The following is a 21,035-nucleotide window of genomic DNA, read 5'->3' as shown; positions in this document are numbered from 1 at the left end:
TGGGAAGGTGAACAAGCAATGATGTTATGGAGGAAGTTTCTAAAAAAAAAAAAAAAAAAAAAACCTGAAAACACAGAATCAAACAGACTGATTGGGGAAGCTATACAGTGGTCTAAGCTCAGGTTTTCATCATCTCTCCATAACACATTGCTTGTTCACCTTCCCCATGCCTCTTCTTTCCAGATGGCTTTTATCATTAAATCATTTCACCATGTTTCCCACAGAACTTTCCCTTTCCAAACTTTTAAAGTGCAAATAGTTTTCTAAGGCCAAATGTGTATCCCGTATTCTGCAGATATATTTGTGTCTTGGAGCTCCAGAAGGCAAGTTGATAATTTAAAGAATAATAATTCCTGTAGAAAAAAAGTTATTGATAAATGGCCACCAGACTCATTAGATAAATGACATTTTATAGTATTGCATTTTATTCTGTGATATTTTCTTCCTCATAGCACACTGTGTTTCAAATGTTTTTTACAAACTACCAGCTGGACAACAAAACTAACTCACTCACTAGTATGGGCTCTAAAGGCTTGTTAGTCATTTAATCAGAGCTGATGACTGGAACCTTTGTGGGATCTTCTCATCAGAATTTTGTGGTCAGTCTTTCAAGGTTTGGGCTCATCTTCCATCTTTGCTTTATCAGTTATTCTTCCCCAGGATTTTTGTTTCTATGGAAACAGTAATAGAATTGAAGTGCAAAGAACAATAGGAAGGAGGCTTCGAGAAGAGAAATGCTAACTTTAACCTGATTTTCTTCACAAAATATCTCTTAGGATTTATTCAGGCTAATACTCATTTGCATGTGTTTATTTGCACTCATTGTGTGAGTACAAATAAACTACCCATGGCTAGTATAAGAGCAAGCAGCTATTACTAATATCATTCAAGTACATGATACACACATGTCCAATGAAATTATCACACAGACATGACCAAAGACTGGGTCTTAGCCATGTTTGTGTGCTGGTGCAAGACTCTAACCACTGTAATCTATTTACATGGTACTTTATTTCAGTATGCCTTACCTGTTATATCTAAGTGGCTTACCCAAGTTCATGGACTTAGTAAATAAAATCTAAACACAAGTTCTAGCCTTTGGATTACAAATACAGAGATCATGCTGGGGCACAATAACCAATGGCTAAGCACTGAATCAATGTTCTCTACATTAAAAATATTTGAGAAAAAAATGTTTTATTATAACTTTTAAAAACATCTGAGCAAAATACTCAGTCTGGGAAAAAATTAAATAAATCTGACCATTTTATAATTTAATAACAGATCACTCTCAGCTCTCTTGCTGAATAATTTCTGGAATAGTTGCTTATTAGCCAAAAGATGCCTCACATATCTCCTTTTCTGGGAGAAAATTAACTACTGGGGCTGCAGCTGGCTAAGTGTTTAAAAGTTATCATCATTTTATAGATGAAACTGAAAATTTTAAACATTTGTTTCATAGCCTTTTTCTTTTTTAGGCATTCTGTTGGAAGTATGCATTATCTTAATCTAAATGGAAGTTAGTGGTTCTCTAAATCTGTCTTGAGTTCATCTTTAATATATAAAATGTTTATAAATCCTTAAATATATGAGATTAAAATTTATGAGCCTAAATGATTCATATTTAAATCATGATTGAAATCATTGGAATGTAATGTGGATAAGCAGAAACATTTAATTTGTTCCATTTTTTTTCATTGAAATAGTCAATGAGATCTTTTCCAAATTAACTGTTAGAATCCCTACTAAAGTTTAATATCCAATAATTATACATAAAATAAATAATTTAATAATATCCCATTTACTTTTCAGATCAAATTTAACTGTTGTAGAGAAAAAATTGAGAAAAATCAAAGCTTTACTGTACAATAATTAGATTATTACTCTTACCTTATTTCTGTGCCACTGTGATGCCAAAATTGGAAAAAGTGAGTACTTAGAATAGACGTCATATACTGCTAAAATGAACATGATAGTTCACTTTCTGCTTCTAAATATTATGTAAATATGACATAGCCCAAAATAAACACACGAGAATGATAATGCTGAGGTTTTTACTTTCTCCTCTTTGGCATTTTGAGTCAGTTTAACATCCATCATCACTAGTCACAGAGTGCATTAGGAATGCATTCACTCCTTAGCATTCTGACTTTTGTTTTTGCATTGACATTGGGTCTCAAAATAGCTCATTAGTGGTTTCTGCAAATAGGCAAAGAACATTATCACTTTCAGTCTGACAGAATTTGTCATATAACATTAATCTCATGAGGTTGAAAAGCTTGAAAATTATAATGTATGCAAAAATAAATTAGATAAGTAAAAGTCATTATTTTAATTTAAAAGGTATGAAGTTCAAAAGACCTATAAATTACCCTGTTTGAGTGTAATGAAAGATTGATGTGTCCTGTTTCACATTTGGGAATACTTAAAGTATAAAGAGTCTGTGAATTTCATCATGTATGGTCACATTAAAATCTTACAGCAATCCTACATGATAGAGACTACTATTAGCCACACATAACCAAGGGGAAAAAATAGTAGTTCCAGGAAGTTAAATAATGTGTACAATGCTACATTACTAGTCACTGAGATGAGATAAACACAGGTGTATATTCCAGAGTCCATGATATTACCTACTGTGTTTAAGTGGAATAGTAAACAATTATAAAATATACCAAACCACCAAATGTGACATGGTCAAGAGTAGATTTTCAGTAAGTGAATGCTGTTCCTTTTTCCTCTTTTGAGCAAGTTTTAATAGTTTCCATGTTCACAATAAATATTAAATAGAAAGATTTTGATGTATTTTCAATGAGGTGGTGAATGGGAAGCTCATTTGTGTAGTTGCACTAAAAGTCTCCTTTGTTTCTACTCTCTTCCTTGTTCTGTTCTGGAAATATGTCCCCCAATTTTATCTAATTATGAATAATTGAGATGGGTCTTATCTTGTAGGACTTAGGGAAGATGGGAAACAAATGTCACTTTTCCTTGTGGCAATCTTAACAAAAATCTTCATGTAGGTATGTTATACTTATGTGTTTACCTTTTCTTTTCTTATCAGCCTTGCAAGAGATAAGATAAATATTAGAAAACTGTCATATACAAAAAGTTTCATTCTTTAAAATGAAATACAGGGACAGAAATATGATTTTCTGATATCCAGTGTCTTTTCCACCTCTTTACTCTGAGGTAGATATAGAGCTTATATGAACATTTTATTACTTAAAGTTGACAGCTCTGTAATTTTGAATGTGGAAAAACATGAAAAATAATAGAAAATAAACACAATTTAGGTTAGTACAATAAAAACCAAGACATTATAATTTTTAATTTATTGAGACATTGTGGAGACAGGAATGTGTCCCCAAGCCACCATCCAATATATAAAGCAAGGTGGAAACAAAGTAAGCACACATTAAAAAATGAAGAGGTAAACTCTGTGTGTGTGTGTGTGTGTGTGTGTGTGTGTGTTTTGGAGTTGTAATGAGAGTGACATGTTCTTCCCTCTGGCTGATCTCATTCCACTTCAGAGAAAGTAGCACAAGCAGAGTTATCTGGCTTGCCTATATTCACATGAACATTAACTGCATTATCAATAATAGATTAATACATCAATAATATATTATGGGGAATAAGCCTATGCTGCAGTGGGTAAGATCATACTGGCACAAATGGACTCCCCCTATCCTCTTAGTGCAACATTTCTTCCTTCATGTATTGATTCTTACTCTGTCATTATGGCAATTTGAAAGGTTTATGCGGAAAAAATGGCCTGGAAAAGAGGCCAAGGATATTTGTCAGTCTGATTTTAATCTAAGCTTATTTTTAAGTCTAGTTTGATCATAAACTGTTCAATAAATTCTTTCTATTCTATGTAGTTCAGTTAACCATGTATCTAGTATGCAAATGCAGTATAGGTGAAAGAAGAACCAAGAATAACCCATGCATATTTGGCTGACAATAGTACATGTACAGTAATAGCATTTACTAAGCAGAGGAAGATGAACTGTTAGTGATTGAGGTGAAAGTGAAGGTTCTCATTTCACCATGTTAAGTTATTAATACATTTAGACATTCAAGAAAACATTATGGAAGTTTTATAAGATTTTGACATATAGATATAGGTCTATTACAGAGAGAAGGATTTGGGATTGATTGGATTGTGTATGTCATGCAAAATAGGAGGAATAACAGAGAGCAAAGGAAAAGAGGATGAGGACAATTTGGAGACTCCTCAGCAAAAATATATCCATCATGGGAGAAAATGGAAAAATAGGTGACATGAAACTCAGCTCAGACATATGAAATCTCATTTGAGAAGAATATTTTTCAGTTATATTTATTTATTAGCCATTTTGAAAAATTAAGATGTTAGATCAATGTGGAAAAAGAATATTTGTTTATGCTTTATTTCTTTAATGTAGGAGTTAATAAGTATATATGCTACTATTGAGAATGGTCCACTCCACTAGAGATAAAAATAGATATTGCAAGATATAAGGGAGAGAATACAAGGAGAGATTCCTGAGAAGGAATAGGAATTCTAAATTGACGAGATGTGCAGAGTGTGGATCTCTCAGAGGGCTTCATTTGTCTTATTTTAAATGCCATTCACACTCCAAAGACCAAAGCCCTGCACTTGTCATTATAGTACAGGGCAGAGTATGGTTTAGTGAAAAGAAATGCAGAAGGATTGTTGGATATGTGATTGCCAGTTGTGGAGCTTCTATATTTCTAATAAAGAGAAAAAGCTATTTCCTTGTGAGATTTGTGAGGTGGAATGATTCACAGAAGAGAAAAGTTTCAATAATCAACTTGGATAGTGAAAAATTAAGCATACTACAACATGTATAAAGTTGCTAGGCATTATTTCCATAATCTTAATAATCAGTGCACATGACAGATTATTTCCCAGCAGTGAAGAGGTCAAGGGAGCTGACTCTCTGTTTCCTAAAAGACATGAGTTGATAAAATGTATAGGATGAGTTTTTTTCCTTATTTGCTTTTTTGTTAGCTATTTGGACTAACTCTGAGTTTCCACTTCTTGTATATATGTTTGGATCTAAATGTGCTAGAAATTTCCTATGTATACAAATTCATATAAAATGTGTTACATTTATAGAGAGAGGGGTTTAATGATTGGGCTATAACAGATGCTATAGATGAGCAGTAATACACCTGAGAAGTAATACAGCAAGCTTGTCAGGAGGTTCTACTAATTTAGCAGTGGATCTTGAAGGTCCCCCCAGGACCATGTGTTGAGGGCTTATTCACCAGCATGAGATGCTCTTGTTAGGTGTTAGAACCTTTAAGAGGTGGAACCTAAAGAGAGGTGGTTAAGTCACTGGGGTGTGCCCTTGAAGGAGATGTCAGAACACTGGCTTCTTCAGCTCTCTTTTGCTTCCCTGTCACCATGAATTAAAAAGGCCTCAGAGGAAGCCACATATACCTGTCATGATGTTCTGTGCTACCACAGGCCACTGGCAACAGATCTGTGGACTGAAATCTCTGAAAGCATGAGTCAAAATGCAACTGTTCTCCTTATAAGGTGTTTATACAGAAATTTATCACAGTGATTGGAAGCTGACTAACATAGTAGTTTAGTCAATGAAAATCTCTCATAGACTTAGGAGTCTTCAATATAACTGGACCAACACAAACAAAACAAAACAAAATTTTACTAACATTAAGCATATGAACAAACTGCTTTTACAATATTGACTTTTCTTCTTAATTGTTTTCTTTATAGAGCTTTTCATTAAAACTTATAAGAGAGATAAAAGAAATTCAGTTTTTTTTAGTCATAATAATTTTATCTCACAATCTATATGAATACTCAATTTCCTTAAAGAACAAACATGTTTATAGGATGCTGTACAGAAGCCTTTTGTGGCAGTTGGGGATTTTTATTTTGGAGGCCTGGGTTATTTTCTATTCCATTAGAAGAAAATGTGACAACTTATCATTGCAATTTTATTTCCAAGATTGATAAAATAAAATGATCTGCAAAGAAGTTAACAGTTTTCCTAACTCTTAAATGTATCAGAGTTAACATTGTTTCAACTAGTGAAAAGATGTGAAGCTAATTTTGTAGTTGCTACTTTCTTCTCCCCTTTTCAGTTGTTAGTGTTTAGACTTTCTTCTCTGCTTCTTGTGAAAATGTACTCATTTCTTTATTGATATGAAAAATTTTTTGAAGACAGAAATAATAATTTGAAGAGGAACTGCTTGTGAAAAATGCCATGTAATCTCCTCTGAAGTTTCTCGAATAGCCCTAATGTTTTAGAAATGAAGTTCCACTCTATCTCCTCTGGTGGGGATGCTTTTAGGAATATAAAAGCCAGTAGCCATCCTATGCTGAAATCTACATTTCCATTGGATTCTGCATAGACCAAAACTTCTACTGATTATCTCTTTTTATATCTAGATCTTCACATGTCCCAAAATATTCTGCTTTACCCTCACAAGTAGCATCCTGTACATCTCTTAGGAATAAAAGAAGAAACTGGTTACAATGAATGAGCAAGGTGTATAGTAACATTATTCATTTTTCCTAGGTGGCTGCATATAAATAAATGCCCTTCAGACCTTTCCATATGCTAATGACTAGTGGAAATATACCAGGCTTTTCAGTTTTTAATACCTTTGAAAAGGCATCCTTTGCTTGGGGGAATTTCCAAAGTTACTTGTCTGTGCTTTCTCAAGATGGATGTCAGAATCATTTTCTCTGCTTTCCTAGAAGTTACAGCACATGTTGTGTGATTCAGGTGTACCCATCAGACATAGCATATATAGCTTTGATTCAGAAATGAACATTAAAATCAGGTGTCCTGGAATCCATCTTGTTCATCTGGCTTCAGAACCATTCAACTATCAAAGGCTGCCAGCAATAATATTAGTATCCAGTACCCAGCATTAGCAGTGCAAGTGTGGTTTCTGTGCTGAAATTTCTACAATAGCATCTCCATTTAGATCTGTCTTAGAGAAATTCAGGGGAAATTTAATTGCTGTGTTGATCCTTTGTTCCCTGCACCACTCATCTCATTCAAAGTATTTGATGCATCATCCCTTGAAGCTACTTATTGTACTTTAGTCTATAGCAAACATCCATGGTGAACTCTGAATTAACTATGTTTTGCAAGAAACTCAACAGTGACCTTTGCACATTTTAACTTCCAGTAGTTGTGTTTGCATAGAATGTGATGATCTCTGGAGGCAGAAACAAATGGTTTACAATTAACAATCAGTCTCTTAAAAACTAGATTTGGATACTAAAGCAAGAGGATAAAACATGTTCCCTATAGGCTCCAAAGATATCCCTGTAATACCGAGAATTGTGAGGAAATGACTCCTAAGTTAATCATTCTGTTTACTAATATAAATTGATTTTCCTCTTAGGAGGCTACTAATGTCAGAACTGAAGGAATTTTTCCAAAACATCTTCAAGAAACGAAAAGCATCAATCGAGTATGGTAATAGTACTATAGGCACTGTAAGTATATAAGAGAACAAGATCACTATGTGTTAAAATTTAAAATGATTTTAGCACTATAGATGGAAAACAATGCTCTTAAAGAGCAAGTAGGACATATGTTTGTGAAACCAAGGACAGAATGAGTGATGTAAATGTCACAAACTACAAAGTCACTCCAAGGATAGTTTATAGAATTGAAGGAAATAGAAGAGCAGCTTGTAAAGCCACTAGGATGTAATGTGATGTAGAGTTCTGGTTGCATCAGTGCAAAACCATTAATTATGCAAAAAAAATTATAAGCCACCCTATGATTCTACTGTCAGGTTGGAAGTTAATTTGCAGATGAGATATCAGCTCTAAGAGAAATTGTCACTATGATTATTGTCACTTACATCCAAGCTGAAAGTAAATTGGAGTGTCACATGTTTCAAGTCAAATTTGCACTTTGGTAGTATAAGAAATGTGCTAGAAGAAATAAAATACAAAACAGTATAGTGCCTGTCACAGATTAGAAATTTAATAAGTGTGATTTTTCCTCTAGATTAACAAATATGATTTGAATATGTTATATGCTGGAAAGTGGACTATTTCTCATTAGAAAAGATTTTCAAGTTTAAAGTGCTGAGAAAAAGTACAGTCCATGTGTCAGCAGATATGTGGAGCACATGTACAACCTGAACTCTTTCTGTCCTGTGAAAGAAAAAAAGTGGTGCTGGGAAACCAGCAACACCCAAGGTCATCAGATAATCCTGCAGGAGAAAGAGCCCGAGAAATTATCACTAAATTGTCCATTCAAACTTCTGACTCCTAAATCACGCAGATGAGGAGCAAACTCAGAACAGACTCACTAAAGACAAAATATCTGAATTGAAAATGGAGTTGACACATAAGACCAGTGATTGCAATTCAAAATCAGCTAAGCAAAATACCTGGGAAATACAAAGGAAATAATATAATCACTGGAGAAAAAGAAAGGGATCTAGAATTTTACAAAGTAAAATTGAGAACAGCCAAGATACTCTTTAATATTAGTTGATAGATAAAGAACCAAGAAAATGAAAACTATTCCCAAAAAAGAAAAATCAATCAAATATGACCCTAGGGTGAACTGAGTTCGGGAACTGATAAAGATTATAGATTATCCATTACAAGTCTCCTAAGTAAGAAAACATTTTTTTTAATGTATAAAAAAACCCAACAAATAAATAAGCACTCTCAAGAAAAAAAATAGAAACCAAAGGATCACATTAAAATTTTAATAAGAAAATATAAGGCTGTGAAATAAAATATTCATGGAATAGCCTTGAAAGGAGTAAGTTTAAGTGAACGTAAAGATGGAAAAAACCCAGCAGAATGCAAAAGCAAAAAAAAAAAAAAAATACATGTGTGATAGGAATACTCACTAGAAGGAGAGGGAAAGATAATAAGACAGAAAAAAATATTTGAAGAAATGATGAAAAATAAATATCTGTGAAAATGAAAGGCCACTTTTGGCTCTTTCTTCTTAATTTCTTTGTAAACTTTATACTGCTTAAAACTAAAATTGTAGCACTGATCCAAGGATTTGTAGCAAAGAGAGACATAATATGAATAATGAGTGTATCATCGTACCCAACAACAAAGTTTTAGGTTTCTTTTATAACCCCTTTTATCTCATTTCTACTCAATGTGAGCTCCTATTATTTTAAAAAGCTAAATTCATAATGCCTAGGATTCTGCAAAATCACTTCTTCTGGAACTCTGTTTTTGTTCTTCTTCTTCTTCTTCTTCTTCTTCTTCTTCTTTTTTTTTTTTTTGTATAAGTACCTCACAGGTCTGTGCACACCTATACACAAGTGGCCCTCTGCATTTGGGTTTTTTCATCCACATATTTAATCAAATGTTCTCCAAAATGTTTTTTTTAAATTGTATTTGTACTGGACATGTAAAGATTCTTTCTTGTCTCTATCCCTAAACCATACAGCATGTTTACATGGCATGTACATTGTATTAGGTGCTATAAGTAACTTGGAGATGACACTGTATGTGAGAGGCTATGTATAAGTTAAATAAAATCCCATGCTATTCTTTACAAAGGACTTGAACATCTGTGGGTTTTGGTATCTCAGCAGGGTCCAGGAACCAAACACCTAATTGCTAAAGAGGGTAGATACTAAGGACAACTAATATATGGAATTTCCTTGCATTTGCAAACACCACCCTTTGTCTCTGCCTTACCCCTAGAAATAATTTTCCTGCTACTTTGAATTTTAATCCAGGAACTGCACTCTCACCAAATTGCATATTTATATCTCTGTTATAAGCCATTTTCTGTACATGCTGAAATAGATAATCCCTTCCACTCCAGGGTGAGATATAAAATAGCTGTACTTAGTAATAAAATGTATATCAGTCACATATTATTTGACTAATTTGCCAATATTATAAATATGTAAGCCACATTTCTGTAACAGCAATCTTTATTTTACGAATATTAAGCCTACATTCCCACAGTATAAAGGGAAGTTTATGTTCTACATTACTACCAATGTTGGACCTTCAGTTCATAGGACTTGCAATCTTCCAAAAGAAAGAAAACAATTTATCATGGTAAAATCAGGGGGCAATAAATCAGTTAGTACTGTCCAAAACTATATTAGTGATTCATAGAAAGGAATAATTAATGTGAATAGAATTGCCAGAGATTATTTCTTAGAAAAATTATGAATGATTATAAACCTAGAGAGATGAGTGATATTTAGGTAGAGAAGGAGAAAAAAATATTCAGAACTTGAGAAATCTCATGAGCAAATGCATGCAGATGAACAAATATCAGTCCTTTAAGAAAAATAGTCAGTCAGAATGAAGCACTGCTGATTGTGTGGGAAAAGAGGACTATATTGATAAAATCCCAGTTCTGCCATAGATATATCAAAGGGAAGATTAAGAAACTCTAACTTATGTATCTTCAAATCAGATAAAAAATATCCCCTTAAAATGTAGTTATAAACTTCTGTTTCTAGTCATGAGAGAGTAACTAAATCAATGTCATGAGCTTGCTGTACTATTATAAAGAAACATGCAACCTCATATTAATATGTAAAACAATGACTTGCAGGTGTTGAAGAGTGGCCTATGCTGACCTACAATCCTAGAGAGAAGGAAGCATGTGAGATCAACTCTACTATCACCTTGGATTTCTCCAGACAAGTACAACTTAAGCCAAAAGTAGAATTCTTGTTTGGAAAAAAAAAAAAATGAAGATCTGAGGTCAGGGCAATTAAAACAGCTTGGGTTTGGAAGACAGGTCACCAGAGCACAAAAAGTAACAGAGGGGGAAAAAACACCCCAAAACCTTAAATTCCTTTTGGGTCAGAGTTGCAAAGATTGAGAGATGTAGAGTTCCTGCCCAATTAGAAAGGAGAGCCCTCTGTGGACACCTAGATCTTACTAGGCAAGATCTCAGAAATGCCATACTCTAGGAATAAGGTCACACTTTAGGAGCGAAGACTACGCCAACAGACTAAGGTCAACCCTGACATGAACCCACCCCACCAATTCCTAAAAGTAAACCTTCTGAAGATCAGTGTCATCTGCTGATAATTTGACTATGTTCTCTAACATAGGTACATATTTTTCAAAGCAATAACATAATTGAGATCCTCAGCACCTTTAATCTGCAATGTCTATCAAAATTTCAAGAAGTTCAATCCAGGCATGGTGGTGCACATCTGTAATCCCAATGACAAAGAAGGCTGAGTCAGGAGGATCACATGTTCAAGACCAGCCTGGGAAATTTAGAGAGAGCTTGCCTCTAATTAAAAAATAAAGGGTTGAGGATATAGCTCAATCGTAAAGCACCCCTGAGTTGAATCCTGAATAAAGAAAATAATCAATAAATGAGTTTCAAAAAAGGAAAAAGAAAAGATAATTCAGATTCCAGAAAAGAGGGAAAGAAAAGATGGAAAATATGACCAAAAGGGAGAAAAATATGTAGTATTTTCACATCAGAGGATTGTATTTCCTTATAAATAATGGACATTCTACAATGAAAAAGTACAATACCTGAAATAAGGAACTCATTGGACAGGTTTATAAATAGAATTAGACACAGCAAAAATCAGTATAAGTGAATCATGGATGCAGAAAACAGTTTAAATTAATTACTCAGAATTGAAAATACTGACGCTTAAGTTTTATTTAGTTGAACTTCAAAATATCTTACATATGTTTAACTGAAGACTTGTAATGAGAAGAGAGGCAGAATGAGAGAGAGAGAGAGAGAGAGAGAGAGAGAGAAAGCACACACACAAGAGAATGGAAGAGAAGTGCTATTTGAAGTTACATTGAACAAGCGTTTTTCAAATTGAAATAGCAATCCATAGATTCAAATCCTCAGCTCAAGTGAACCACATCTAGACATACCATGCTCAGACTTCTGAAAAACAAAATAAATGAGACTGTCTTAAATATAAAAAAGGGTACCTTATATTTATGGGGCCTATAATAAAAATAATAGTTGACTTCTGAACAGAAAATGTGAGAGCAGAGGAAAATGACTTTAAATAATACTTATCATAAGGATTTGGTAAAAATTGTATGAAATTTACCATCCAGTGTGCTAGAGCCCCTGAGGTCATACCATGAGAATGGTTGTAAGTGGCCAAAAAGGAAGAGCCATTCTTGCAGTGTGATACTCACAGTCATTGCCCACCAGTCTCAACCTCTGAATGAAGGTCTGCACATCTATCTTCAATACTTCTGTGTCAGTTAATAAACTGGATTAAGCAAGTGTTTTGGTTTAAATGTGAGGCCTCCCAAAAGCTCATATGTGAGATAATGCAATAAAGTTTAGAGGTAAAATAATTGGGTTATGAAAGCCTCCACCTAATCAGTGCATTAATCTTCCCATAGGGATTAACTGGGTGGTGACTAGGCAGGTAAGATGTGGCTGGAAGAAGTGTGTCAACGGGGCTTGCCTTTGGATGTATAAATTTTGTCCTGTTGAGCAGAGCCCACTCTCTGCTTCTTGGTGGCTATGTCCTGACCTGCTTTCCTCTGCCACATTATTCCACCATGAAGTTCTGCTTTACCTCCTGTCTTGAGTAATGGAGTCAGCTATCTAAGAACTGAGAACTCTGAAACTGTGAGCCCCCAAATAAATGTTTCCTCCTTTAATTGATCTTGTTAGAGCAAGGAAAAAGCTGACTAAAACTATGTAGCCTTGGGAAGAATGAGCCCTCATGTCCAGGCAGAAAGCATGGGAGCTAGGGTTGATCTCATTTGTCATGATTCTTATGTGTATGCCTGAAATATAAAATCCATAACTTGGCTTGATTGCCAAAGAATGCTTTTTTTTTTTTTTTAAAGATAAATAGTCTTAGAAAAGTAGTTTCTTTAGCTAAATTGTCTTTTGGATGTTTTTCTTCCTTAACCATAATAAGGAAACAGGCATTTAGCCTTTACTCTTTCACTTTGAATTTGCATAAATATGGATAAAACGTTTAATTGTATAGTAGTTACTTTTCTTATCTATGTAATGACAGGATAAGAGTGTCTTTCTAAACCACAAAGTACTTTAAAAATATGCATTATTATTTCTATTAGCTAAATGATTCAAATGTTTTTTTTGTGTGTGTGTATGTAGAAGAAAAAATAGCAGACTGTACTTGGATATGTAAGACAAACCTTAAGTTTGAAGCCAGCTATTCAATGAAACATGATGTATTTTTAACTTATATAAAATCAATATAGGATTTTATCATTTATTATTGTGCTTAAAACATATCCTTTTTAGAGGATCCCCAAATTATTTTATTTTATAAAGGGTACAAAGTACAAGCATTTTGAATAAAAACAGATGACATCTCAAACTTTTTGCATTTGGAATAATATAATTATGGTAAATTTTATATAGAAAAAAATAATGCAAAAAGACAAAAAATGTGACAATACTCTTTTAATATGTATTTCTATTTGATTAATAAATTTAATCAGTCAATTAATAATTATTTTATATTCTCCAGTATGTACATAATACTAAATTTATATTCCAAATAACTAAGCCATGAAAGATCTACTAAGTAGATTTTTACGTAAGAAGTAAGAATAACCTAGATTGATGGGGACAAAAGGGGGAAAAAATAATGACTGAAAGTGACACAAAGCATGACATAAAACATGATTATGGTTCTAAAATTACACAGTGTTATGCCAGGAAAAGAAAAAGGCCATTACCAGCTGGTTGCTAATACTCTAGAAGTGCTTTTGTGCTGTAATTGAAATGCAAAAGCCAGTCATTCCCATTTATTGATGAGAGGAAGCCATAATGTAGATTTTTATAGGGACATTCAGATTTACTGTTGTTATCCATAACTCCTCTGTCCCTTTCAAATGTAACCAGCCAATGCAAATTGTTTTGGTCATATTGATTTATATCACAATTATGGCAATTATAGCAGGCAGGCTCTAGTTGACAAGTCAGTTGAACATTTAGCCTGCTACTGTTGAATTACAGCGTTCACAATGCACCCCTGAGGCCTGGAAATGTCTATCACCAAGCCTTAGATGAGAATAATTTTAAACTGCAGAAATTTTGGGTGCTGTCACACTTTAAAGTTGTCACCATAGAAGCCTCTGCATCAATTTTAACACATTAATCATTGTCCAAAATGTTTTGTGATTTTTCTTTAACAATTATTGCTTCTGATTATTAAAGAGATATGTGTGTTTAATACTCCCAATGATAGAAGATCTATTCTTTGTGGAGGATCACAACATATAAAAACAGATATAATTATATTAGAACCAAAATGGTAGAATGTATATATGACTATATATTCAATAATGAGTTATAATATTTGAATATATATGTACATGTTTAACTCTCTGTATCTACAAATCAATTTACCAACCAACTTATATACTGACTTAAATAGCCTATCTGGATAAATAATGAAAAAAAGTCAGTAACTTTTATTTATTTATTTATTTATTTATTTTAAAAAATTTTCATCTTAAGAGCATCTTCTTTTTGTTGTTGTTGTTGTTGTTTAAGTATACTTAACAGTAAAGACCATCTTCTTAGTTTTTGATTGCATGTATATGTTGTTTATTTATGCCTGTCTTTAAAAAAAGATATATTTATTAGTGTTCCTTTTTATTTCCTCTATCAAATATTTAACTATTGCTCTGGATTTTTTAAATTTTTATAATGATTAATCTACAGGTTGTGCATATTCATCTTATGCAAACAATTAGCAATATATTACTTGAACAATTTGAGAATCTTAAAATCATATTTATTGCTTAAAATGGTTTTTATTCTGATGTTGTAAATTCAAATGTATGAAAGTACATATATATACTTATGCCTATATATGTAATTATATAAATATATGAAATTAATATACCTATAAATATGTCCTGCAGATTTTTTTTCTTGTAGTGTACACCTGATGCTTAAATATTCTGAGAGCTTCATTTTGTCATTTTTGAAGCATAGCTGAATTTGACTTATTATAATTCTATAGTTATGTAAGTTTATAGGTTGAAGCTTTTTCTTTTCACTTTTTTGAAACACTAAAGTGTTATTATATTACTTCAATTATTTCTGATGAAAAATGTTTATCTTTTAAATATTTTGCACACATGTAATATGTATGTTATTTTGCTGATGACTTTTAAAGGTTTTGATTTTGGATTTTCAGCAGTTTTGTTCTGATGTGCCCACCTGTGATTGACTTTGTTTATCCTGCTTGGGTTTCCCTGAGGTTCATGAATGTGTGTTTAATGCATTTCATGCATTTTGCAAAAAAATTAGTCATAATCTCTTGTATTCAGTTTTTGATTTTTTCTTTATGGTATTTCAATGATTAAAAAAAATCTATACTACTGATACTTTCCAAAAGGTGTCTGATTGTCTGAGTTACTAATCTTATACAAAATTTACTTGATAAATTATTAATTTCAAATAATACACAATTTTAATTTGCATAATTTCTAATTGGTCTTTTCTTAGTTTCAATTTTTATTTGAATACTCTAATTCCTGTCTCATTTTGTTCTTTTCCCTAAATATAATATTTTAAAGACCTTGCCTCATAATTTGGACATCTGGGTTGTTGGTGTTTTCATCTTGATTGTTTTATTACTTAAAATCAAGTGACAATTTCTGCTTCTTATTTCTTCTTATTTTCAAATTTTTGTCAAACATTGTGTATAACATTAAGAATGGAAGTGGTAGTATTTCCCCTGGAAAATGCTGACCATTCCCACTGTCTGACTGTTCCCTCTAAAGTCTGAACTCCTTGATAAAATTAAGATTGAATTGCGTTGGATATGGGCTTCAGCCTTACAGAATTTGGTTTATTTCGGATATTAAACATTCATGGGATAGAATCGGGACCATTCCGCAAAGCTGAACATTGTAAGACTAAAAATATTTCTTTATTTTCCAGTCTAAGCTTCAGTTTCCTATGCTATTGCTTTCTCAGCAAAAGTCTTATGGAGGCCAATTGTTGACTGGGAAGAAGAGTCTCTTTGGGGACGTCTATTAATTTCAATTTCTTATACTAATCTACATTATTTTTAAAATTTATCCATTTTTTTTCCTTCTTGTAGTAAAGTTCTTATCCTCCTCTAAGTGCCAAAATCTAGACTAGGAAATTAACTACAAGGAAAAGTGCTATTGCTTTCTGCTTATGATTCTTTTCAATTCATGAAGATTACTGTTTTAAAAAAAGATGATCTGGGTCTAGGCATTTAGTGGTAGGGCACTCAGTGGTAGGGCACTTACCTATCATATGGGAAATCTAGGTTCAATCCTGAGGACTGCAAAAAAAATATATATAATACTATATTGTTTAAAAAATTATCACAGCAGGAATAACAATATTTGGGAATCTTCTATATCCTAGGTAGTTTGGATCACTGATTTTTTAAAAAACCCAAAGCCCAAATTAAGTTGTTATTTGTGCATTCTACAGATATAAAAGTGATCTTTTCACTAGTGAGAACTTACTAACATGTTCCTATGGCAGTCATGATATAGTATGAAACATTTTGTGAAATAGTGCTGTAAAGGCATTATTTCATGTGAGAGTGGTTGAATTTATTGAACTGCTCTTTAATCACAATGAAATTACTAAATCAAGTAGTTCTTTTATAGTTTGCATTAAAAATCCTAGCTTCTTAGGTTTCTATGTTTAATAGCATTAAAGAAATGTGAAAACCTCTTACAAACAAATATAATTGCTAGTATTAATGAACAATTAGGACACAAAATATGAAGAACTGATGGACAAAATTCATTTGCAATCTTGGCAATTCAACAGCAGATGAGGTTAGACAAGTGTTCAACAAAAACTCATTGATTGCCAGGAACCTACGAAACACCGTAACAAAAATTATAACTCAATTATATGCCTGTGTTTACTCAGAATGGGAACTGTTGGAGCTAGAGGTATAGACAAAATAATCTCAAGAGTGAATTTAAGTCTGCCTTTTTCTAAAGTTTACCTTTTGTTATTTTCAAGGATTATATTGAAAAAAGGGTAAATGTCATAGAAATTACATGACAGCATTTCTATTTCAATGGTTAAGTATATATTTGTGAAAAAAAAATGTTTTAGGCATTTTAAAAAAGGAATTGAGAATGCATGTAATTTGAAATTCTGTTCTCTGACATTTAATCCTGTATTCTCCAAAGGGAAAAATACAAGTAAATTCTAACAATGACCAGTAGAAAAAAAAAAAGTGGTTTGGAAAATAGAAAAATATCCACATGTTTTATTTGCGGGAGACTTTAAGAACAATGTTACTTGAATATTTTTTTAAAAATTTCAGAAATGGTGACTATTTAACAGATAGGCAGATTGATTTGACCTTCAACCTTAGCCACTTAGTAACCTCAAGAACTTTACAGCTACTCTGTCACAACAAAGGATGATCTCTCTTGCTTTAATGCTGTATTGGTAACATATTATTGGTTAATTTAGGTGTGTGATTCTCCATTCTGGAAGCAATATTTATAAAATGAGTATTTTAACAAACAGTAATTACTTATTATATGTTTTAAATATTGTTTATATATTGTAGGAGATATTAGAATAATAATACTAAGGAGTGACCAAATTATTCATCATCAAAATGAGACACTTTTGAAAGAGTGCTATAAATCACTCTACCCAAATCAAAATTATTTAAATAAACATAATTTAAATTTTATAATATTGTCTATAATCATGTAATGTCTATGATTACACTATGATAGCTGGATGATTAATTACATTTATACAACTTTTATATATAATTCATATATATATATAATTTTATAAATATTACTAACAGTTATAAATACACCTAATCATAAATGTAAACTGGGACTATGGTCACTTTAATAAAAAGAAATATTGTCACAAATACTGAAGAATGATATTGGTCAAATTGTATTATATTGAGTAGAGGTAGAAATTTGTAACAATAAAGTCTACCACTTTGTACAATTATAATGCACCAATAACAAATATGGAAAAAATGAAAATATAAAGAAAGGATATTGGCATAAATCAGGAAACAAAATGGTATATGTTTAAGGTACTATGAAAATTGCTAAAATAATTACTGGTGAGTTGTGGGGCAGAAAACCTGAATTTGGCAGTTGGCTTTCAGGTTATGCCTTTCTCTCAGGAATGCTCTCTCCTGGTATTGATACCCTGTGGAATCTCTTTTCTCACTGTGTTGGGTGGTCCTGCATAACAATGGGTACTTTCTAAAGCACTGCTTGGTTTCTTAGCATACTTGTTGTCAGACACCTGAGAAGTCCTGGGAAGAGTTAAAATACTAAGCTGTAAAACTGGGAAGGCTTTGTGAAGAAGCCTTGAGATCACAAGAAAAGAAAGAGTTTTCCAAAGAAAGAGGGATTCCTTTAGAGAAAAAGGTGGACAATATAGACCTGAGTTTCAGTATTTAAAAAGAGAAATGAAAACTTTAAAAAGCTCCCCAGGTGTTCTAGGTTACCTGTCCCACAGGCAATGAACTCACCCCAATGGAAGTTTTGTGAGAAAAAAGAAAGATTGCTTTTCTTTTAACCTACCTTTTGGCTTAAATATTGATTGCTATGTAGCAACAGATAACTAAAATAGGATTTGAGGTGTTCCCATTAAAGTGGACTGCAGCTATAACACCAAACTAAACCACTTAGCATTAGGTGATAGGAAAGGCTGATGTTAGAGAAAGCTGGAAGTGCCTTGAGGAGACAGTTTATGAAGATAGGAAGGACCATGGGTTATTTTAAGCTGGAGAAAACAGCTTAAAATAACACATAACAGTGGAAGTCTTTAATAACCGAGAAAAGGGAAAATATTATCTAATGATCTTTGGTTCTTGCTAAATGGGTCTCTATACAATGTCAAAATTTCTTACTAGCTATAGAGCTAGTAAGAAATACAAGATATACAAGAAGAGCCAGATAAAGAGAGAAAAGGGAATTTATGACTAAGAATACCAAATATGATAAAAAGTATTGTTCAATGATAATATGCAGAGCTGAAAAAGGTGTGTATGTGCTAACCACAGCTAATTGTCTAATATGAAACTATTAGAGGTGAATGGAACTTGATAAAACACACCTATCAGAAATTCCGTTATGGGCTGGGGTTATGGTTCAGCAGTCGAACGCTTGCCTAGCATGTGTGGGTTCTGTCCTACTCACCACATAAAAATAAATGAGAAAAAAAAGTATTGTGTCCAATTACAACTAAAAAAAAATTTAAAAAAGAAATTTTCATTATAATTAGAGAGATCTAAGAATTAAAAGAGAACAATAAAATATTAACAATATGATATATTAGATATATAGATTGCATTTTATCCTTCAGAGAGAGAAAACATAGTTTAAGTGAAACAGCTATAAAAAATAATCAATTATAGAACTGACACGAGGATCTTAATAAATATTAGAGTAGACCTTTTATTGATCATAAATTTATAAATAACTTGAAGATGACCAAGCATATTCAAAGTATTGGAATATTAAGAATAGTCCTAAAAAATAAAAGTATCTAAAGAAAGAAAATCAGTATTTTCTTATCAGGGTAAAAGTGAATTTGCCAAACCAGATTTTAAGCTACATCATGAAAACATTTAAAAAAAAATAATAGAATTTAAGGTACCCAGTCTTTAAGACAAAAAGACTAATAACAGTAAATAGTTTGAAAATTCAGGTGAAAAAACAACAAAATAAATCAAGGCAATCAGATTAAAATGAATATCAAAGTACAAAAACCAGGAGTAAAAAGAATAAACAAATAAATCCAAACCTAATTCCTTGAAAAGTATATAAAAGAGATAAATTCTTTGTAAGTCCTATTGAAGGAAAGAGAACAAATGAGCAACAACAAAAAGATAGACAACCACAGTTATAGGATTGATTTAAAAATAGTAACAATTATTTACATTCAGCTGTAGAACAGCAAGTTTTAAACCTGGAAGAAAGGAATGATTTCTCATCAAATATCAACTACCAACATGGACCCAGGAAATGGAAAGTACTTTAATATACTACAAGATATTTGAGAAATATTGAGATGTGAGATTAAGAGTTCCTAAAAAGTCACCTGTATCAGAAATTTTCATTTGTGAGTTTTTCTTTTCTTAAAGAATATTTAAATTCAATGTTTTCTAAATTATCACTGTGTTTTTATTCATGTAGTTTCTGCTGCAAAGACTCTTCTGGTTCTTTTACAGTTTAATCCATTTTATTCTTTTACATTCATCTTGTGTTTCACATTACTGGGCTATATTAGCTTTCCTTTACAGTTCTTTGAATATACATACAGTGACACTGTAGAATTTATAATATTATATTTAAATTCTTACATAAAAGACATCTTCCCTACTTTATAACTGTTTTTATTGGTGCATGTTAGTTATACAGAATAGTGGATTTTATTATGTCATGTTCATACATGAATATGACATAATTTGATCAATTTCATTCCCCATTTCCTCCACTTGCCCTTCTGTCCTTCCTCCATTTGACTCTCTTTCTCTCACTAATGGTCTTCTTTCTGTTTTCATGAGATTAAACTCCCAGCAGTAGGAATGCTTTGTACTGGAATTATCAAGGAATCAAGTGATATCCTGGGTCTACATGACTATATTTATTAAATTCCAGAATTCATCCATCATGAAATACACTACTATTTTAATTAAAATTTCTTCACTAAAAGGAGAGAAAATCACATTTTATGTACACTAACACCATATTTCAGAAACATTGTGTGAAAAATGTACCTAAAAATTGAATACTACAAGTCTTGGCATGAATTGAATTATTATAATGATAGTACACAGTGATTAAAAGATGGAGTGAAAAAGATTCTTTTACAGGTAGAATTTAACTCTTGAGTACTAGTAAAATAGTAGGGGATAGAGTGAAAAGTTATTAATTTTTATTTCTAAAGTTCAAACAAAAGCAATTGCATAGCTTTTGTTTTTTCTTTTCTTTGCTTTTTAACTAAGTGGGAAGATATGTGCAAAGATGATTTTGAAGGCAAGGATATAGGTTCACTTAGCAACTG

At 32.2% G+C, this 21,035-nt stretch overlaps 1 long non-coding RNA gene across 1 annotated transcript in view; it reads left to right on the top strand.

The window, feature by feature from the left end:
- Positions 1-11,276, top strand: part of LOC125617523 — a 13,857-nt gene extending 2,581 nt beyond the window's left edge. Inside the window, exons 2-3 of the long non-coding RNA XR_007348565.1 lie at positions 7,399-7,492; positions 10,572-11,276. This is a non-coding gene — a long non-coding RNA (uncharacterized LOC125617523). The remainder of the gene's footprint in view (positions 1-7,398; positions 7,493-10,571) is intronic.
- The last annotated feature ends 9,759 nt before the right edge of the window (positions 11,277-21,035 follow it).

This window comes from Marmota marmota, unplaced genomic scaffold (genome assembly GCF_001458135.2).
Source record: "Marmota marmota marmota unplaced genomic scaffold, marMar, whole genome shotgun sequence".
Classification (NCBI taxonomy): domain Eukaryota; kingdom Metazoa; phylum Chordata; class Mammalia; order Rodentia; family Sciuridae; genus Marmota; species Marmota marmota.
The sequence above is the reverse complement of the archived record's forward strand: the minus strand, read 5'-3'. Positions and strand labels throughout refer to the sequence as shown.